General features: G+C 40.4%; 1 long non-coding RNA gene across 4 annotated transcripts; it reads right to left on the bottom strand.

The window, feature by feature from the left end:
• Positions 1 to 244: 244 nt before the first annotated feature.
• LOC121073419 lies at positions 245 to 12,917 on the bottom strand. Of its 4 annotated transcripts, XR_005821698.1 has the most exons (6): positions 12,628 to 12,917; positions 12,219 to 12,267; positions 11,764 to 11,801; positions 2,083 to 2,189; positions 1,403 to 1,504; positions 245 to 659 (listed from the first exon to the last, which is right to left on the bottom strand). It is a non-coding gene; the product is annotated as an uncharacterized LOC121073419 (long non-coding RNA). The 4 variants fall into 4 exon arrangements; XR_005821700.1 differs by lacking the exon at positions 2,083 to 2,189; XR_005821702.1 differs by lacking the exons at positions 2,083 to 2,189; positions 11,764 to 11,801 and having other exon boundaries at positions 1,403 to 1,523.
• Between the last annotated feature and the right edge of the window lie 6,087 nt (positions 12,918 to 19,004).

Raw genomic sequence — 19,004 nt, 5'->3', positions numbered from 1 at the left:
TGGTGCTGCCTGTCTGCTGGGTCACCCCACAGCTGCTGCTGGGATCTTCTCATGGTGTTGCTCACAAGTGGGAGCAAGATCAAGAGCTGCAGGCTGCCCTGGGTTGTGGCCCCCTGGGACTTCTCTGCTGCCTGCTGAAGCCCGTGGCAAAACAAAAGGAAAATCAAATAGGAGGTAACATTTAAGTTTGGTTTTAAAATTAAGATGCAAATCTGCTACACAAATACCCTACAGCAGGCAATTCCAAAGGGAACACATTTCATTTTGTATCGGCTTAAATTTCTTAAACTAACTTCACTGACATTTGTCTTGTGCCGGTTAATTTACTTATGTCTGCTTTACCATTATCATGCTAAGCATAGATAAAGTTCTCCATACAAAGGTTTATGCTACCATGACAAATCTTGCACTGTAACAAAAATGTTTTTGTATCAAACTTGCCCCGTGCGTCAGCAGCAGCCAGTGCTGTGCATGGTTCTTTGTTCCTGGTGGAAATGGTGAAGTGGTGTTTGCCGTGTCCCAGGCAGACTGCAAGGAGGACGAGAACAGCCCTTCAGCCAAGGAGGACGTAGCACAGATATGAACAGCCGAGGGGAGGGATGGAGGATGACAATCAACCTGAGGCAATTTTCAGCTGACCCTGTCTATCTGCTTTTTACCTTAAAATGTTAATTTATAATATTTTGATTTGGTATTTCAAATATGGTTGTTGGAAATATGGATGCATTTCAATACCCTTTGAAACTCTTGACAATTTTAGGAGCACAAGGATAAGAAGACCATAGAAAATTAATCTATCTATATATGCATATATTCAAAATTATCCTTTTCTAATCAGTTCTAAAGCTTTTCAAAAGCTGGAGGCAAAAAAAAATGAATTCTGAGTACTTTGAGGAAGGTATAAGTTCTCAGTCTTGCTCACCAGTCCTCCCACACCCCAAACAACGCCTTTACTTGGAAAGCTATATATCTCACTTACAAAAAACAAAGCTTTCAAGTCTCAGTTTCTGATATACCCTTTCATCCATAGTATCACAGTTCCTATCAGCTCTTATGATTGCTTCTGCCTCTCACAACAGACATAGGGATAAAAATCAGCATGTTCTACTTTCCCTTTCTAAGTCATTAAGAATACACATAAACAGAACAATAGCATCAAATAGCTAGGAGATTTTTTTCCCTTCCATTGTATTAACCATGAGCCTGTCTGGCAGTAGTAACAGCCAGCTCTGTGTCAGTGACTGTGGTCTGTGAGGACAAGGATCAGCCTCCCACTCTAGGGATGGAGAAATGGCAATGCAGAGAAAAGCTCCCACTGGCTTAGTGACAGAGGGGACGGGTGGCTGAGCTAGGCAGAGCCAGGCCTCCCCAGCTCCTGCAGTGCCACAGCGATTTATTTTACCTTTCTCGAGCTGCCCTTTCTCATGCATGGCGACCGTCTGAGCATGTCCCATGGGGCTCCTGGGTCCTCTCTAGTCCTGCTTGCTTGCAGTCTGTCTTTTCTCTGAATACATTTCAAGAACCTTCGTTACAAAGTAGGGAAGTGCAACCAACACAGACTATAAGAGCTCTTTCCCAAGAAGAAAGCAAGAGGGCTGCACTCTTCAAACATCTTAACAGGGTTAAAATTATGGTGATTGCACTTGTAGGCAGGCAAATAATCATTTAGCATGCTATTTTACCTGCAAGGTCATGGACTCTGCAATGATTAATGGGTAGGTTCATTTTCTACGTTTCTTTTTAAAGCTTTAGTCTGATAAGGCTCTTCTGAATTTCTGGAAGATTAACCATTTGCAGTTGCCCAGCTGGTACTGCAGCCTCTTTCATAATCAACAAGCAAATAAAACAAAACCAAACCCCCCAAACAAAAGCCTTTCTGGTTAGTCTTTCACATATTATGCTACATGCTAAACCATCCTGATATATACTGTCTGTCCCCAGGCACTATATTACATTCATTATCCAGCTTTGCTCCAATCTCAACCAAATGGAGCAGAGGAACAGCACACCAAAAATAAACTGCATCATCTTAGTCTTCCAGATAACCTTCTGCTCTTTCTAGTTACAGTCCTAGATGCTTACATTGACATTCCTTTGTCTCCCAGCTGATGAGCGAATTACATTGCTGGTAACGTTCAGAATGATTTGTTCCTCTCAGTTTTCTTCACAGTTAGTGTTATTTAAGTTTTCTGAAAATATTTAACATCAGAATACTTCATTTTCAGTATTTAAAACTCAGGAAGGTAACTACAGAAGCATTAGCAGATCACTGACTTCCGAGTAGCATATTCCTTTCTCAGGAGGTGCTGGGTGTTTTAATAGCTAACCAAATTGCTGGGAGGTAGTCACCAGAACCATTTGTTTCTTTAAATGCTGCCAGGCATCAAGGTTCATGTCCAGCTGCCTTTGTAATTTTGGCCTAACTCCTCACTCGTTACTCACAATACCTCCAGTTGTGGAAACTGTCAGCTTTGTTCACCACTGTGTTACAGCAGTATAAACTCTGAGCAGGCTCTGTGTGGTGGTGTCTGATAAGCTAAGTTATTTTGTGATTTCAAGATAGTTTTCTTTTTTTTTTTCCTCCACTGGCAGCTTTCACATCACTGTTAAGAAGCTCCTACAAATTCTTCTACAGCGTTTTTAGGAAACAAATATAGTTTGGAAAACAGCTGACTCGATCTTTTTCATCTAATAGAACTAATACTGTTGCTTTTTTAAAAATGAAATTAGGGTTTTCAAACAAAAAACTTAATTTCCAAAGACGTACTTTTTACTACTGCATGTCTATCACATTTTACTTTATTTCACTGAAAAATATTTCATCAAAAAGTTGTGATACAGCTTTCACAGAAGCACTACTTACTTTTGTGCTGAGCTGAAATGTTGAGAAATGGTAGTGAGGAAGAATGCCTTGAAAATTTTAGGCTGCCTTCGTGGAGATCTGGTGTCCTTGGGATAGTACAGAAAAAAGGAAAATCCACCAAACAAGCATTTCATTCTCTAGTTTCATTCTGGCCAGCGCTCATATAAGGACATCATTTTCTGGTCAGAAGAAGGTTTTACCATCTCTATATCAGAGACAGTCCTTTTCACTTTGTATTTATTTTCCTCCTCTTTATTTTTGACCAGCACTTCTGAGGCTCACATTGTGTGTTACAATCACAAGGACACGCAGCTATCACCCCTCTGGTTTATCCATGTGTATTGCACAATCAAAAGTTTTCATCTAAGAAAGATGAGTGTAATATGACCTTGTAGTGCCCTTTAAGATACTACAGCAGGAGAAATCCCACTTCACTGTGTCACGGTTTGCATTCTGGAATGCATTCTTCAGCATCCAGCCATGCATGAAGTTTTCTGTATATCTACATCATGAATTGGTGCCTCTCTGAACTTTACTGAAATGTTTTCTGGAGTGCTTGTGCTATGTGAAACCTGCTCTCTGCAGACAGCAACGGTGGCCTCTGGTGTGCAGAGTTGTGGTTAAAAAAACAAAACAAACAAAAACACATGGAGTTGGGGACCAATGAGCATGTGAGGTTGTAAGGTGATGCTTAGACATGTCTTGATAAACTAATGTAAATCATTGGAAATCAATTTTAGTCCCCACATCAGTGCTAGAATTAAGCTAATGTTGAGCACATCTGAAATATTTGACTGTGTAAAGCTTTACTTGTTTGCAAGAGAGCGCCACAAAAATGAATTGCCCCACACAACTCCATTGCTGAGGTTGCTGTAGTTTATGACAACTTCCACACGCTAATTCTCATCCACCTTTGTGATAATTTCTAGCTATCCTTCCCATCCTACTGCCTGTACAACTGCAGGACGGTGGTTTGCTCTGCCCTACATCCCTAACGATGCAAAGAGACCTGTTAAAATGCTTTTGTAGCTGCTTGGAAGTGCCACTAGGTAGTGGCTGAGGTATGCTATAAGCCTGAATTACTTCTGAAATTAAAATTAAAGGAACTACGGTTAAAAAGATTAAGACAGTCTCTGTGAGTCCAGCCATGCCCCTCTCCAAGTTTTCTCTGTTAAAGAGAAGGCAATGTGGTGTTCGTTTTTTTTTCTGCACAGGACACAGTGTTCTCTGTTCAAGGGTGTGATCTGGAAACTGCATTTACAAACTTTTGCTAGCAGCTTAGGAAAATATAACAGCATATTTACGTTTCCTCAGGGCAGGTCCTAACTTCGCACTTGGGCAGGTGAGTTTTGGAAATTTTGGACAAAAGTACTGAGGACTGCCAGGATCCATTTTTACAGAGAGTATGCTGAATTTCTCTTCAAGTGAGATTGTGTTGTTAAATCTTTCCAAAAGATTGAACTATTTTTTATTACATTGAAGTGCCTTTTTTTTTCCTCCCCAAAATGAAGAACTGAAGGGGTTTAATAAGATGTTTTTCCCCAGAGTCCTTTTCATTTCCATGTTTTACCTGTATAACATCTAAGGGTCAGATCCACAGATCATGGACTTCGTGAAAACATTTGTGTTGAACACAAGAAGAGGTCTGACCCATGCCCAGGGGAGAAGCCCCCATAGCCACCATTGCATGCAATGCTCATCAGCCTTAGGTACCACGCAGCAAATCATTTTAACAGGTTTTGTGAGTGGGTCTTTTCTCTTCTGCATTTCTGTGGTATGTGACTGAGTTGTATTCTATAAATATCAAACAGACCTGTGGTCAGGCTGCTCTGACTGCAGTGTGTGCAATGGAAAAACAGAAAAGGGATGTTAGAAACTTATAATTTTCCTCACTTTGCTTTCTGCATGTTGAACTCGCAACATTTTAATATCTGTGCCTATCTTCGGAGGCAGCCGCCGTGCTGTTTGGCTGCGGCACTCACAAACACAGACACACTGCTCTGCCAGTGCCGAGCTCTGCTTTTGTCCACTGCTCATTTCCTTTCAGGTAACTTTTGCATGTAAATACATTTTGCTCCCTGTGCTGTAAAACTGAAGAAGTACACACTAGTCAAAAATGGGGAAAATAGCCTGCCAATAAGAAGTGGGCTTTTCAGAAATATGATTTAAGAGGTCTTGACTAGAAATCAATTAGAGTCCATCATGGAATATTTGAGCTTCTAGCCATTTTAGTATGAAGCTGAGACAGGAGAAAACACCATCAGAGTCCTTTAAGACTGAAAGATGCGGTGTTTTTACAAGGAGATAAAAGCAGCCTTTCCAAAGACAGAATGGCACTCCCCCAGACTAAACAATCTGAAGTTAATCAGACTTTTCTCTCTCTTTTCATTCTTTTTTTTTTTTTTTACTAGAAACAGTAGCCATGCCATGGGAGATCTAGTTGGTTTGTGTAAGCAGCAAAAATAAATTTAGCTTTTCCAATAATAGTTTCATCCTCTATTCTGCATTTGTCCTAAGACAAGGAACATCAACAGTACTGTCATTTGTTCACCTCATCTATGTTGCCTTTCCACATGCAACTGCAGTTGTAACGTTTGATAAAAATTCAACCTGTTAATCATCTAAAAAGGCTTCAACCAAAGACCTAGTCATGTCAGCCACAACGTCGGCCTCCTAGCTCATCCTCATTCCACTGCTCACAGTATAAGGCTTATCTGGCAGCATGGCTTGCTGTACATTTTAATACAGTCATCAAGTGCAGTACATGATCATTGCGTAATTAAGAGACAAAGAAACAGGAGTTGTATTGCAAGTCACCACATAACTACACAATGGTTATTTGAAGCCATTTGTTGTGTAATTGGTTGAAACTCTCCTAGAGATTTTTGAAGCATTTCAGAGGTGTTTTAAGGGGATTACTTAAAAAGATTAGTGGTTAGAAATTAATAAATGCGATGATTTAGGGGTCTTTTTTCCTTTTTTTTAAAAAAAGGAAAAACAACAAATAGAGCAATTCATTTTAACAGTTAATCACTACTATTCATTTTTTAAGGAAGGCCGTAACATATTTTATGGGGGTGCTGAAACAATATGCCTGTGTCAGACTCTCCTGTTACCCGCTTGTGGAGAGATAAAGTGAAAAGTAATTCTTCCATTCCAGGGCTCTCTCTCTTCCATGCTTTAGTGCGAACTATTTTTCCTTATGGCTTAATATTCTAATTCACTTAATGTGGACTCATCCTCAAGGTCCAAATCTTTCAAGTGGTTTGTAGGACATGTGAAGAAACAGAGTACAGGTAACAATATATCACATCCCACATCCACTGACCAAAGAGTACAAATCATACCCAAGAATATTAGGGTTTGCAGGGGACTGATTCCAGGCTGCAATACAAAGGAAGAAGCAACACATGGTACAGTTTTACCATGAAACTTGAAATGATCAATGTTTATAGTCTAGTTTAAAAAAAATAAAAAAAAGATAAAAGAAATAAGGCCAGTTGGGGAAGTAAACATCTGGTGGAAGAAAAGCGCAAGAATGGGAAAGAGTTTTAGCAGGCATCAGATTACACCTGGAGAGCAGAGAAACTAAATTTAATGAGCAAGGGGAAGTTTGCAATAATACAGCTTAGCAGTGTGGTTAAGCAACATAAAAAACACTGAAATCAGCCACAGATACAGATATTTAACGCCTCATGTCCCAGGAGCTGACTCAACAATAGCACAGTAATATTTCAACTTATATTTTACAACATATTTCCCTTGCCAATGCGCTTAGGAAAATCTATATATAATTAGATATAATAATTAGGAGCATGGTAATATATTATGGAATGAGTGGAATGTCTTGCAGCAAAGAGACACTTATTGCTTGTTGAATTTTTCTTAAGTAAACTGCATCTCTTTTAGAGATTGCCACATCAAATTTGATTACTACATTTTCAATCTTATTTGTTTGGACTGATTACTATTTGTCCCGGCTATTCACCCAGAAGTCAGCAGAAATTGCTCTCTTGACATGTTTAGTACAGACCACATCACCTCCAAGTTCATTATCTTCTGCTGGCCACACTACAGCTGCCAACAGAGGAGCTGCACGTGAGGACAGAGAGTACTGCTCTGCTGCTGAGGTTCAGCTGCCTCTTTTCTCAAGTGCAACTGCGAAGACCTTTAAAACAGCGATAGCAGAGGAACCATCTGTGCTTGTCGAGAGGTGGCCAGTATGATCAGCAGGTTTAATTCTAGCCACTGTGGTTAGGTCTTCCAGGTTTTCCAGGCTGCCACAGAAACACATACAAAGATTTAGAAGAAAAAAAAAAAGTCAGAAATCTTGGAAAGGCAGTAGTGTTCAGAGGACAAAGTTTAATCCTCATTAGGTGGTGTAATGTTGAACATGATTTGCTGTACTGCAGCTTCGTTAGTCAGCTAACAGCTTGAGTTTACAACTGTGCTCATACACAGTTCATGTTTTTATTTAAGAAATCCCAATAAAGGTAACTTGCCTTGTGCTATAGCTTGAAAAGTAACTGAGTTAAAGCTTAGTTTCTTTATATGGCACTTAAATTTTGATAGTTTTTTTTTTTTTCCTCCTTTTATCAATCTTTTGAACACTTCACTTGGTACAAAGAATAGAAATAAGCTGAATCACCCATTCCAAACCCTAAAGGCAGGACTGGACAGTCTAAACTGAGCTCTGAATATTGAAAGAGCAGGCTTCATCTACGCTGGGCTCAAACAAAGCCTGTTTGCCCCCCTTCTACCTGAATTTGGGAGTACCTGTGTAGAGGCACTGGAAGAGAAGATTTGGACTACATCGCAGAATTTTGGCTATAATTTTTACCTCTTCTAGACAGGAGCTTTTTATCCCCTGTATAGCACACGTATATCTCCTGCTTTTACTGTGAAACAATGAAAATGATGCCATAAAATTCAAATGGTACAAGCACCCTGTGTCTTGCCTCGGCCGTGCACCAAGCGCAGTTCATGTAGCGGTGGCATTGTCCTGGGGGGTGGGGGAGGGGGGGGGGGGGAGCGGGGGACAGAAATGGCTTTGCTGTAGGCGTAACCACTCAGCCAAGCTATGCTTCACATTTTTCACCCTGGATAAGCTACGCAACGTGATTAAATTAGATCTCTTACATTGTTCACTGACTTCTGGTAAATTACACCTCTGATTTCTGGTCCAATGAAAAGGTGCTAATTACCTTTTCAAGTGCTCGTTTAATGTTCTGCAGTGACATAAAGCATGAGCGCAGCCGACTGCATGCCCGAACCTTCCAGAGGTTTCTCCCTGGCTGCTCACTCTCCTCAGCCTCTTTCATTTTTCCTCTGCTCCTTCCCTCTGTCCCTCCAAGGCACCTGCTGTGTGCCGCTCCTGCAGCTGAATAAATCCACAGTGTTGTTTGCTGCAGCTCGCTCTGTTTTAACCCATTAAAAAAAGGACCAGCATTCTGCCTGGGTCTTATTGCCCAGCTTGTCTCTTAGCTGGAGACTTGCAGACCTCAGATTGCAAATGGCTTCCCTTCCTCTCCCCTTCAGTCAGTGATGTCTCTGAGGAATGTTTCACCCAGGCCTTACACAACTTGTACCTCCTTGTGCCACAAGGGCATGAGCTCCACTCCTGTGACCAGTGTGTAGGCCCGGCTGTCCCCGCCACCACCACACTGTGCACAGGCACTTCAGGCTGTCAGGGGCCGCTGTGGCCCTGAAAAATTATTCCCTTACTCGCAGCGCACAGGCCCAGGCTCCCTCACATCTCCAAAGCCGGGGGGGAACCTGGCTGCTCCTAGTCCTGGGATGCAGACATCACTGCCCTCAGACTTCTCACTACAGTCCCGGTGCCCTAAACCTCAAGGCCCGTGATTCCAGTCTCAGCTGAGCTGTGTCACAACTGTGGCTGTTCCTTGGCCCTGTGCCACCACAGATGGGGACCGGGCAGTGGTCTTGTGGAGGGGTTTAGGCAGCCTCTTTTAATAAATGCACCAAGGCCTTCTGGCATGGGCTGCTTAACCCAGGCCTGATTTTGCTGCTACTTCTGACTTTGAGGAATTTAAGGCTGGCAAAATCATTCCTGTTGTCTCCAACTCTCTCAGAGCCATATAGGTTTGCTGATGAACTTGGAGTATACTAGAGACGGACCAGACTGATGCTGTTTTACACAAGGTTTTCTCCATCCTAATTTAACTACTGTTAAGTCTCTTTCATCTTAGCTTACTTTGTCACAGCCTATCACACATGGCCCAGCGTGGACTCCGCGTATTTCTGTTCCTGGCCAGCCCGCCCAGCACAAGGTGCGCACACTCAGGGCACAGCCATGGAGGAAGCTCACTCTGGGCCTGTGTGCTGATCTACTTCTGACAGATTTCTCTTTAAAAGTACAACAGCTTAATCTTTGCTGTTACTTCCAAAGAAGATTAAATATGTCCTAATTTGAACTTGAAGAATTATTTTGCTTTCACTGCAACATCCAGATACACTATATAAAACCCAGGCTTGTGAATTTGTTGCATGAAAACTGGGTTGCTCCTATCACCCTCCCTCAGGATCCTGGTGCCGCAGGTTTTATTCCCTAATCATTACTGGGCAAGTGTTCTCATGTGCAGTGGTGAAACTCAAGATGGACAGACAGACAGACAAGACACAAATCAGAGATTTCAAGCATCAGTCAACTTGCTTAACTGTGATTTGCTTCCTAGTGAGGCCAGGAGAATGTAAGGACACCCAAGGACCGAAGTGAAAGACATTTTCTGGAGCAGCACTTCTCCTTTCCAACCTCTTTTGATATGTCTGTATTGAAGAGTACAACAATGCTGACCTTTCTGAGATGAAAACTTATCCATGATAATCTTCAGAATTTAGTCTTTACCAAAACTTTATACCTTCCTTTGTAGATTGGATCTCTCTTCACAGTTCTTGCATATGCAATATTAAGCATACATCTATGTCAAGACTGGAAAGGTCTATCCAGATATTAAGACAGTTTACTTCTTAGTCATAATTTTTCTCACTAAAAATGTATTCCTACTTTTCAAATAGAGTCATTTGGTTTAAAGGAATACAGTGAAGGTAAGTCAGTCTTTCAGAGCAGTAATTATTTTCCTCCTGAGAAACTGTGAGGGTTAAATTGTTAACACACAAGTTTTTTGAAAAATAAATATGATATATATTAATGGCCCATTCATTTCCCCAGTGACACATTTGGTTTTAGCTTTTTATCTCCTTTAAAAAATTTTTATTATTTATTATTGAAGGAACAATCAAACTTATCTGTTTTTTTTTTTTTTTCCATTGACATCAGTATGATTGCATTGGGCCTTTATAAAGGAGAATTAATTAAGGACACTGATTCATGATTGAATTGGATTCAGCTCTGGTGGCTAAAAAGGTTACTGCTGAGGTGATAACCTCAGCTTTTCTGAATCTGACAGGAGTCACAAACCAGAGACCCCTCCTGCTGCAGCTCACAGCCCAGCATGTTAACATAAATTGAAATCAATGCCTGTTGAAGTTAATACACCATGCTGTCAACTGCAATGGCCCAAGAGCAAGCTACCTGTTCTGCACCCCTGCTACAGCAACTTCGACCTGAGGGGTGGGATGGGCATTACGGAACAGTAGCTTTTAAAGTGGTCCAGAGCCCAGGAGTCCTGGTCTGCAAATTCCCTTTTGTGTTTTACCAACTATCTACAATGTGAAAGGCTGGATATTAAATACCAGACCAAGTACTCATTTGTGTTCTATTTCTGCATCCACTAGGCTTGGCTAACACAATGAGTCTGGTTGATTTCAGGAGGAGTTTTGTGTAGGTTTGTAGCTCTGCAAAACCATAGGATAAATTCTGTAAAACGTTACTTTGAAATAAGCCAGGCAAAAGATACTCTGCTCAGCTCACATCACTGTTCCCTGTACAATAAGTATTTTACGCTTGATTTTAACTCAGAGGTGGGAAAAGAGCCAAGAATGAGTTCCCAAGGTATTAAAAACCTTGCTGAATTGGAGCGTAATACTAGAAAAACAGTGCACATGCAGATGTGAATTCAATGGATCTTCGAGGGGACTTTTGCAATCCTATTCTCATTTCTACAGCTGCTGGTGATTAAAGCCTAGATCATTGTAGCTACTGCCAATAAAAGAAAAGCCTAAACTTAAGTAGTGTCTCCAACAGAGACAAAATTGAAAACAAGGTGCTAGAGTCTGGTTGTTAACACCTTAGACAAAGACCAGAAGTACAGCTGAAGAAGTTTTTTTCAAGTGAAGAAGAGATTTTCATCACAGAGGAACATAAAAAAAAATACAGTTCAATGTCAGTCAAAGTTAATTCTGAGTTTGTGCAAAGTACACTGAAATAGGTTCTGCAGATTGGCTTGAAAGAAAGCAGCATGTCATTATGTTCTTCAAATGTTTCTATTTTTGTTTGAAATTCATTTTAAATATCTTGATAATAAAGCAAAAAAGAGACATCCAAAATAAAGTAGATAGTTTAGGTATTTTTGAAGGAGAGCAGAGACAGGGACCTTTTTTCAACTACTTTTGCCTGATCTGTACACAAAAAGTAGAAAATTACTGCAAGTCATGGCAGTTTGCCGTTAATCCCAATTTATGACAGCTTTATATAGCGATACCTACACAGCTATTTATCATCTCAACTGAATTGGGCCCAGAAATCTATACAGGAGATTTCACCTGATATCTGCAGGCTACATTTGATCTTACATCAGCCACATAGTCATTTCAATAACAACATGCAATGGGAAAGAAAGAAAGGAAGGAAGGAAGGATACAAAGTCTTTATAATCAGGCATCACAAAACATTTATAATGATTACCAAGATATAACTTAGAAGGTATATTCCAAGAAAGTGCAAGAGAAAAAAAAAAAAAGGCAAAAGTGCACAGACTTACCCAGGAGAACATCCTCTGTTGTTCTTCCTAGCTCATGCCTGTTTCCGTCATGGATTCAGATCAGCTATAGGACTGATTTCTTTTTATCATCTTACTAAGTGCAGCCCTACCTCTGCTGACTTCTACTGTAGAGACAACGTAATTCTAACTCATTAACGACCAAAACACCACAAGTCTGCTTGCTTTTGACAATCCTCTTAAGAATCCATTTAAAGACCATTCCCTAGAAAATCTTGTACGCCTGACAAGACTTAGGACTGCTCAGGCCATGGGATTTGTTTCAATTTAAGGAACATTTAAGGTTTTACTGTTTACAGAGGACTGCACACGTAATGATCATGTTTATATCTGCAATGAGTGATGATGCAATTCTTATTGCTTTCCTAGTAAACTACGGAAAGGTACAAGGAGTGGCACTTCATTCATTATTTTAGTGATGAGTCATCAGCTCTTACCTTAAGCACTATGGCAAAGTCTCCCCATCTACGAAAAAATTACTCTAGTCTGGAAAGAGAAGCAGTCAGTCAGGCCTACAGAAAATGCTTAAATTGATAGCTTTGAGGAATTTAAGTAATCTCCATGATAATGAAGCCAAAACCCCCAGAGCAGGTAACTCTTTCCTCCTCTATGGCAAGTATGAAGTTTGTTGAAAACAGCAGGCACTCCACAGGCTTAGGAAGAGAATCAGAACCATGCACATGAGTGCATCTCTGTGGTATCTCATAGGATCAGAGAAGCTCTTGTTCCAGCTGCATTCTTTCTGATAAATTAAGACTGCTGTTTCTCTTTCCCCATCACCTAAATTGGGGAAGCTGACAGATACTTCTAGAGCTACTAATTCTAAGGCTTCTGGATGTAAATTACCACTATTCTAGAGCAGGGAGTATTCCTTCATTGCTAGACAAGAGCCCTGTAGGATCTGGTGCTTGTAAAGAGCACCAAGCTACAGAGCCAGAACCAACTCCTCAATGGAGCAGCATACACTGAACTGTTAAGAAGCCAGGAAGGATGGCTGATTTACACCAGCTGAAGAGCTGACCCAGAAGTTGGAGTAAATGGGCTTGATATGGCAGTTCCCAACATCCTCACTCTCCAGCAGTATTAACGATCAATTAGGAGGCACTTTGTTTCCATACCGCAGCAGCAATAGCTTTAGCCCTCCCTTGAAAGGGCACGAAAGGGCAGAGGGCAATAACAGAGCAGAAAGAGGACAAAATAAAGTGGGGAGAAACCAGGAACTTTTAGGAACTTAACTGCAAATCTTGTAACAAAATGCAGTTGGACAGAAGGGACTTGGTTTCAGATGTAAAGTCAGCTAAATAGGTGAAAGAGTTCTCTTTAAACTGTCATCATTAATTTAAGCCAAACTTAATTAAAAAAATAAACTGAAACAGCTGGATGTAGGAAGTGGCTGACTGACCTCAGTGCTGGGGCCGTTTTCCTTTTCTCCTTTTAAACCATTGTTCATCAGCTTCCACTTAAAGCAAACCAGAACCGTCAGACTAACCACAATCAAAACCATAGGGCTTGCTTGCATTTAATATTTTTCTCTGTATTGTGACATCCATTAAAAGAAAAAAAGGAGTATCATCTGAAAATTCCTCTTGCACATTCATAGAGTGCCACACTATGTTGCCTGAATGTGAGAACCAGTGAAATATTTAAAGTCTGTAAAGCATCTTATATTCCAAAGGACCCTTAAATATGTTTGTTGTAACATTTGGAAAACTCAATTTCTGCTCCTCATTCCATGTGGACTTCTGAATAAAAGCAGAAACATTGCTTCATTCCTGCTTCTTTCCGTAGCCATCCTTCAGGATGAGATAAATATTAAGTTCCTTGGGATGGGTAACATGTTACCATGTGTTTTCAGAGCTTTTACCTTTGCATTTCTACCTGGTACATCCATACAAAAATTTAGGACTATGCTAATAACTGAAAAGCAGCCTACTCCAGCTGCAGATGGAAATCAGTACACAATACCCCTGAAGGGTAATTAAAGAGCATCATGCAAAGCACCTACTTTACCTGAGGTAAGCCAAATAGTGGACATTTGATAAGCCTGCCACAAAAACTTTCTTGTCTTAATGTCACCTCTACTAGCCCAGTCCAATGGTGAGTTTGTTCCTGTACAGCTATCGCAGTAGTGCCGTCTCAGGAGGGAAGGTCTACTTATGGTTCACCTACTATTGATTTTCTGCTATAGGATGTCCAACAAAACATCTGTTTCTATTTGAAACTCCTACAGTCTTATTGCGACTCATCAGTTCTGCAGTAGAAGGAGATTACTAACATACAGCTCACTGCTATACACTTCAAATACAGATCAAGTGATAGTTTCTGAGAGAAGTTATTCCACAAGTGATCAATTACCTTGTGAAGGAAAAAAAAAAAAAATATATATATATATATATATATATATATATATTTCTTAGCTGGTAGTCACCTGTGCCCTAAATCACATCCTTTTTACCTCAGTGGGGCTTACTAATATGTCTGAAGCTAATAATATGCTTAGGACCCTTATTTCAAGAGTCTGGAGGGCTTACATAATGTTAATAATCATCATACCTTTGCACAGCTTGTCATAGCTTAGCTGGATCAGGCATTGGAAGGTAAGGAGCCATTATGTTTTACCAGACAGAAAACAAACTGAAATAAAGGCCATGCAGATAGGATATACAAGAGGAAAAATACAACACCCCATGCAAAGAGGAAGATGGACTAATGTAATTTTTTATGGTAAAGGGAAACATTGGACTCAGCCATCACAGTAACAAACTTTGGTTACACCATAGCTCCCTTTGCAGAGGGGAACACTTGCATATAATGACATACACAGATTACAGCTTTTTTTTTTTTTCCCAGCATCACAGTGACATATTGCCAAGCTTTTGAAATTTCTAGAGATAATTCAAAACAAACATCCCAATTTGCAAAACTTTGTATTTCAGAGTGTTTCCTTTTGTTCAGTTACCATGTCTAGCTTCCCAGCACCACTGTAGCAAAGCAGAAGGAGTTTCTGGCAGTTTTGTATGAGTTCTCCATTCCTTTAAAATTAGTCCAGTTAATGCATTTTTCTCAGTGACACTTGTTCTCCCAGCCCACTGTCATGACCCACCAGAGTTGTCTATTTGCTTTGAAAAATCTCCCATCATATCTGGATCATTTCACACATTGAAAAGCACCTTCTATCAATTCACCATTAAAAAAAGACATCAGACTCAAACCCATGATAGTTCTATCTGCAGAAAGGAAATGGTGCTCTGCCCTTCCACAGTGATATGTCCCCAGCTGCTTACATTAAATGCTTTCACAGGATTCAAGCCATCCCATTTCGTTTTGCTCTGGCTGACTCCCGGAAGACCAGTCATAGCTGTGGTGGCTGCACTCAGAAACACACAAACATGGCAGCGCATCACGGGGATGAGAACAGCAGCTTGTGCTTTAAAGGGCAAAGCGTTCCTCACTGCAGCAGCTGGGAGCATTCCACTGTGCACTGAGGGCCCACTTCCCTGCTAGAGCTGTGGCACTGGATCACCACCAGAAAAGTCCCAGAGCGCCTACCCCCTCAGAGGCAGGGTGCTGAGGGGCTGGGATGCACGACTCCCAAGAACCTTGGTCTTGCCTGGCCCTTGCTGCAGGGAGCCAGGGAACCATGAGATTACTGGCATGAGTTGCCTTCCCAGGCTATGCAGCACCTCGTGCGGTTGGAGCAATGGTAGAAAAAACTCTGGGATTTTTTTCTTCAAGATCATTGTCCCATTAAATCATTATATTCTGAAGAATAAACAGATTTCCCCAGCAAGAAGCAATTCATGTGTGTTACTCTGACCTATTAAAATGCCAAAATTGCTGTGGAATTTACTCTGTGGTGATATGTTCTAGCAATGGAGCAGTTTCCATTAGAGCTAGTGTTTTTCCAATTGTAACTATAAATAAAATTAACCTTCATCTTGATTCAAAATAGAGTCCACAGATTATCAGGTGCATAGGTGACGCAATGCAGAGAAACGAATGCAGCAGCATCTGCATCATCATGTTGACTTACAAGTTGGGAGTTAATTATTGAATTCTTTGACTAAAAATGGCTGCCCCACTACATGGTAACTTCCAAAATGCTAAAAAGAAGCTAGGCAGCTTCTCATTAGATTACAATGGACAAGCTGCCTGAGTCAACAATGAAATTTTATTAGGGATGCCCAAGTATAAAAACAAGAGCTTTTCATTTTGATATTGTCTACTTTACACTGTATTGATTTCCTTCTATTGATTTTTAATAAAAAAGTGTAAGTGTTTTTCCAAATGGTGTAAATTAATTGTTATTGCACCACAGAAAACAGAAGACTGCACCACAGTAATTAACATTTCCAGGCACAGAATCTAAGGGAGCTTGCTGCTGAAATGGGCTTTAAAGCATATTTTGACAGTACCACAAACACTAGCATATGTCTGTGAGGCTGCGATGTGGCAGGCATGGCAATCACTTTAACAACGTGGATACAAGCAGATGCCCTCCAGGGTCCACAAGGCTCCGTGTCCATAAACTGAAGGATGAGCAGGCTACCATCCCTCCTCAGACAATCTTTCCACAGCTGTTTGAGGGCAGCAATGTGGATTAAAGCTGGAGTGTACCACTCGTACAGCTGCCTTAGAGACTACTGCTGCCGAATTGTGGAAGCCTAGCCACCACTTCTTTCAGCTACCTTCAGGTCTTGGTATCCACTCATCTTTTGTCATATATGAGTTGCTCTCTTTAGAGAAACAGCCCTTCTTCACTGCTTGGCACAAAGTGAGGTCCTCATGCCTGCCTGGAGCACTGTAATGGAATAAGGAGCTTGGTCCTACCAAACAAAGGGAGGGAAAAGAGCCTGTCCTGCAGGTATCTCCCATGTCATCGGGAACACGGAAACTGAAGACAAGCTCCTCTTGTTCTCCTTGAGGCATCTTTAGAGGGCTTAAGCAAACTTTGGTAGTACCTAGTGAATAGAACTGTCTCCTACGGGATTACAGTTTAAGAACAAAGGGAAAAAGGCACCTTCTTCCTATGTAGTCAGTGAGGAAACTAAGGCACAGGTAACTGAAAAGATCCATTAGCAGCTGGGAGGTGAATCCTGTCATGTTAGCATCTACAACTTCAATGCACTCCCTTCTTTTGAGACCATTTAAGTTATATTCTAATTATAGGTTATATGTTACAAAAAAGGAAGTTCTCTTCAAGATTTTAATTAAATAACAGTGATAATTCAATTAATAAAAAACTCCATATAACCCCCTCCCAACCAAATTGTCTTCTTTTGTAGTAAGTTAAAACCTAACTTAGAACAAGAAAATAACATTCTACCATGGCAAAATACCCTCAGATAGAACATGAAAATCACCAGAAAACTAACTCTATAGCTAGAAGTGACAGGGTACGTCTGTTTCCTTCACAGGAAACACCCTAAGAACAGAGAATTTTGCTCAAAACAATGCTGACCACTGTAACCACACAGGTCTTCGTACTCACAGCTAAGACAACAGCTAACTCTCTCACCCAGTAACTGAGATAATGCGGTATCTCAGGCACCTAATTTATACCTATTTTCCTACGTACCTGTGTTAGGGAAGCCTAAACTATGATTAACTCCTTGTTTGATAGATTTCAAGTGAAGACCCTACGTCTTACTGGAAGCTGAGAGACATTTTGCAATCAGACCAAAGACTGTCATAATTGTGTCCTCTTATAATTGGAAGTGGTATAAAGTTGTTACCTGATAGTAATTTATGTTTTGCTCAGAGAGGCAGGGTTAACATTACCAGGTAAATTTGGCTGCTCACCTGTTTTTCCTAAAAGTGTAAAAAAAAAAAAAAAAAAAACAAATCAATTGATTTCTGTCTTCTCTACACCAGTATCATCTTCCACTCTTGTACAGGGTAAAAGTCCCCTCTTCTCCACATAAGGTTCTTGCTTGTTTGTGGCATACAAATCAGACAGTATTTATTGTATGGTATGTAAGAGTCAAGAAGTGTCAATCTTTTTGCAAGAACACCATTATGGTTCAAGTATCTGGAGCAGAATTCAGTTCTGGTGTGTCCTAAAGGCTCCTTTTTGAGGTTTCTCTTGAAAATGTTCCAAGAAATTTGGACTATTGTATTTTTAGATAGATATTGGTATCAAAAGAAAGTTCCCTGGCAGGGTGGTACCTTGCTATATAGTCTTCCTATAGATAAATATTATTTTTTGGTATGTAAAGGGCAGTTATTGGGTAATAATACACATATTCCCAAGTAGTGCAGATATCCTGTTGATTATTTAGAGAGGACCCCAAATTAAATACTCAGATTCCCAAACCTTGAAGTTTAGGGAAGATTTAGTAACAAACAGAACAAAATAATAATAATAAAAAACTTTATTCCATCAAATTAATCTTTATATTAATGAGTTTAGTTAAAATAAAAATGTATCATTTTTGAGTATGTTTTTTCCACTCTTAGTCAATTTTCCAAAAGCCTTGCCACTGGGTGAAAGCATAAGATATGAAAAGTATGCAATATGAGATCAGCTGGTAGAAATTAAAAGAGTTGTGCTATATTCTGTTAGCCATGAATCTGACATCCAGATTTTAGCCTCTGTTTTCCTATAGCTATGTTTGGTATCAGGAGCAAGAGTCTAAATCTGCAAAACTTTAAGCAGCCCAACTCTTACTGGAACCAGTAGAAACATGAGATGGGCAAGACTTCTTTTGAGCAGGTTTAGCAGAGATCATCTGCCACAAAAGTGACATAAAGTATTAAAAAGCACGTGAGCAAGATGAGACCTATACGGAGAGAGAAAAGCGGTGAGGTTCTAACTCCGCTTGGTAGAGCGTACTGCACGACCGCTACTTGCTTCAAAGTTTAGGAAATTGTATCCCAATGGGCTGGTATGAAATGTATCTATACTGTTAAGTGGATTAAGACATTATGGTGTTAGTCATGCAGATAAGGTTTTGTTACCATAATGGTGATCTGTAGGAAAAAGAATGTCTGCCTGCAGAGGAGATAAGACATTAAAACTGCTCTGCTCCTGTACTTCTGTAATTCAGTGGTCAGGATCTATTTCCACTGCTGAGAAGTTCAGGTCCAACAAAATCCTCTCACAGTCTTAGCTAGTGACTTCATGACGGGTTCTGGCAAAGCCTTTTGCTTGAGATAGGATACGAATTGAAACAATCGGGTAAAGAAAAACATTGAGTCAGAATTCAATAGAAGTGCAAATT

This window comes from Cygnus olor, chromosome 7, assembly GCF_009769625.2.
Source record: "Cygnus olor isolate bCygOlo1 chromosome 7, bCygOlo1.pri.v2, whole genome shotgun sequence".
Lineage (NCBI taxonomy): Eukaryota > Metazoa > Chordata > Aves > Anseriformes > Anatidae > Cygnus > Cygnus olor.
This window is presented reverse-complemented; position numbering and strand designations above follow the sequence as displayed.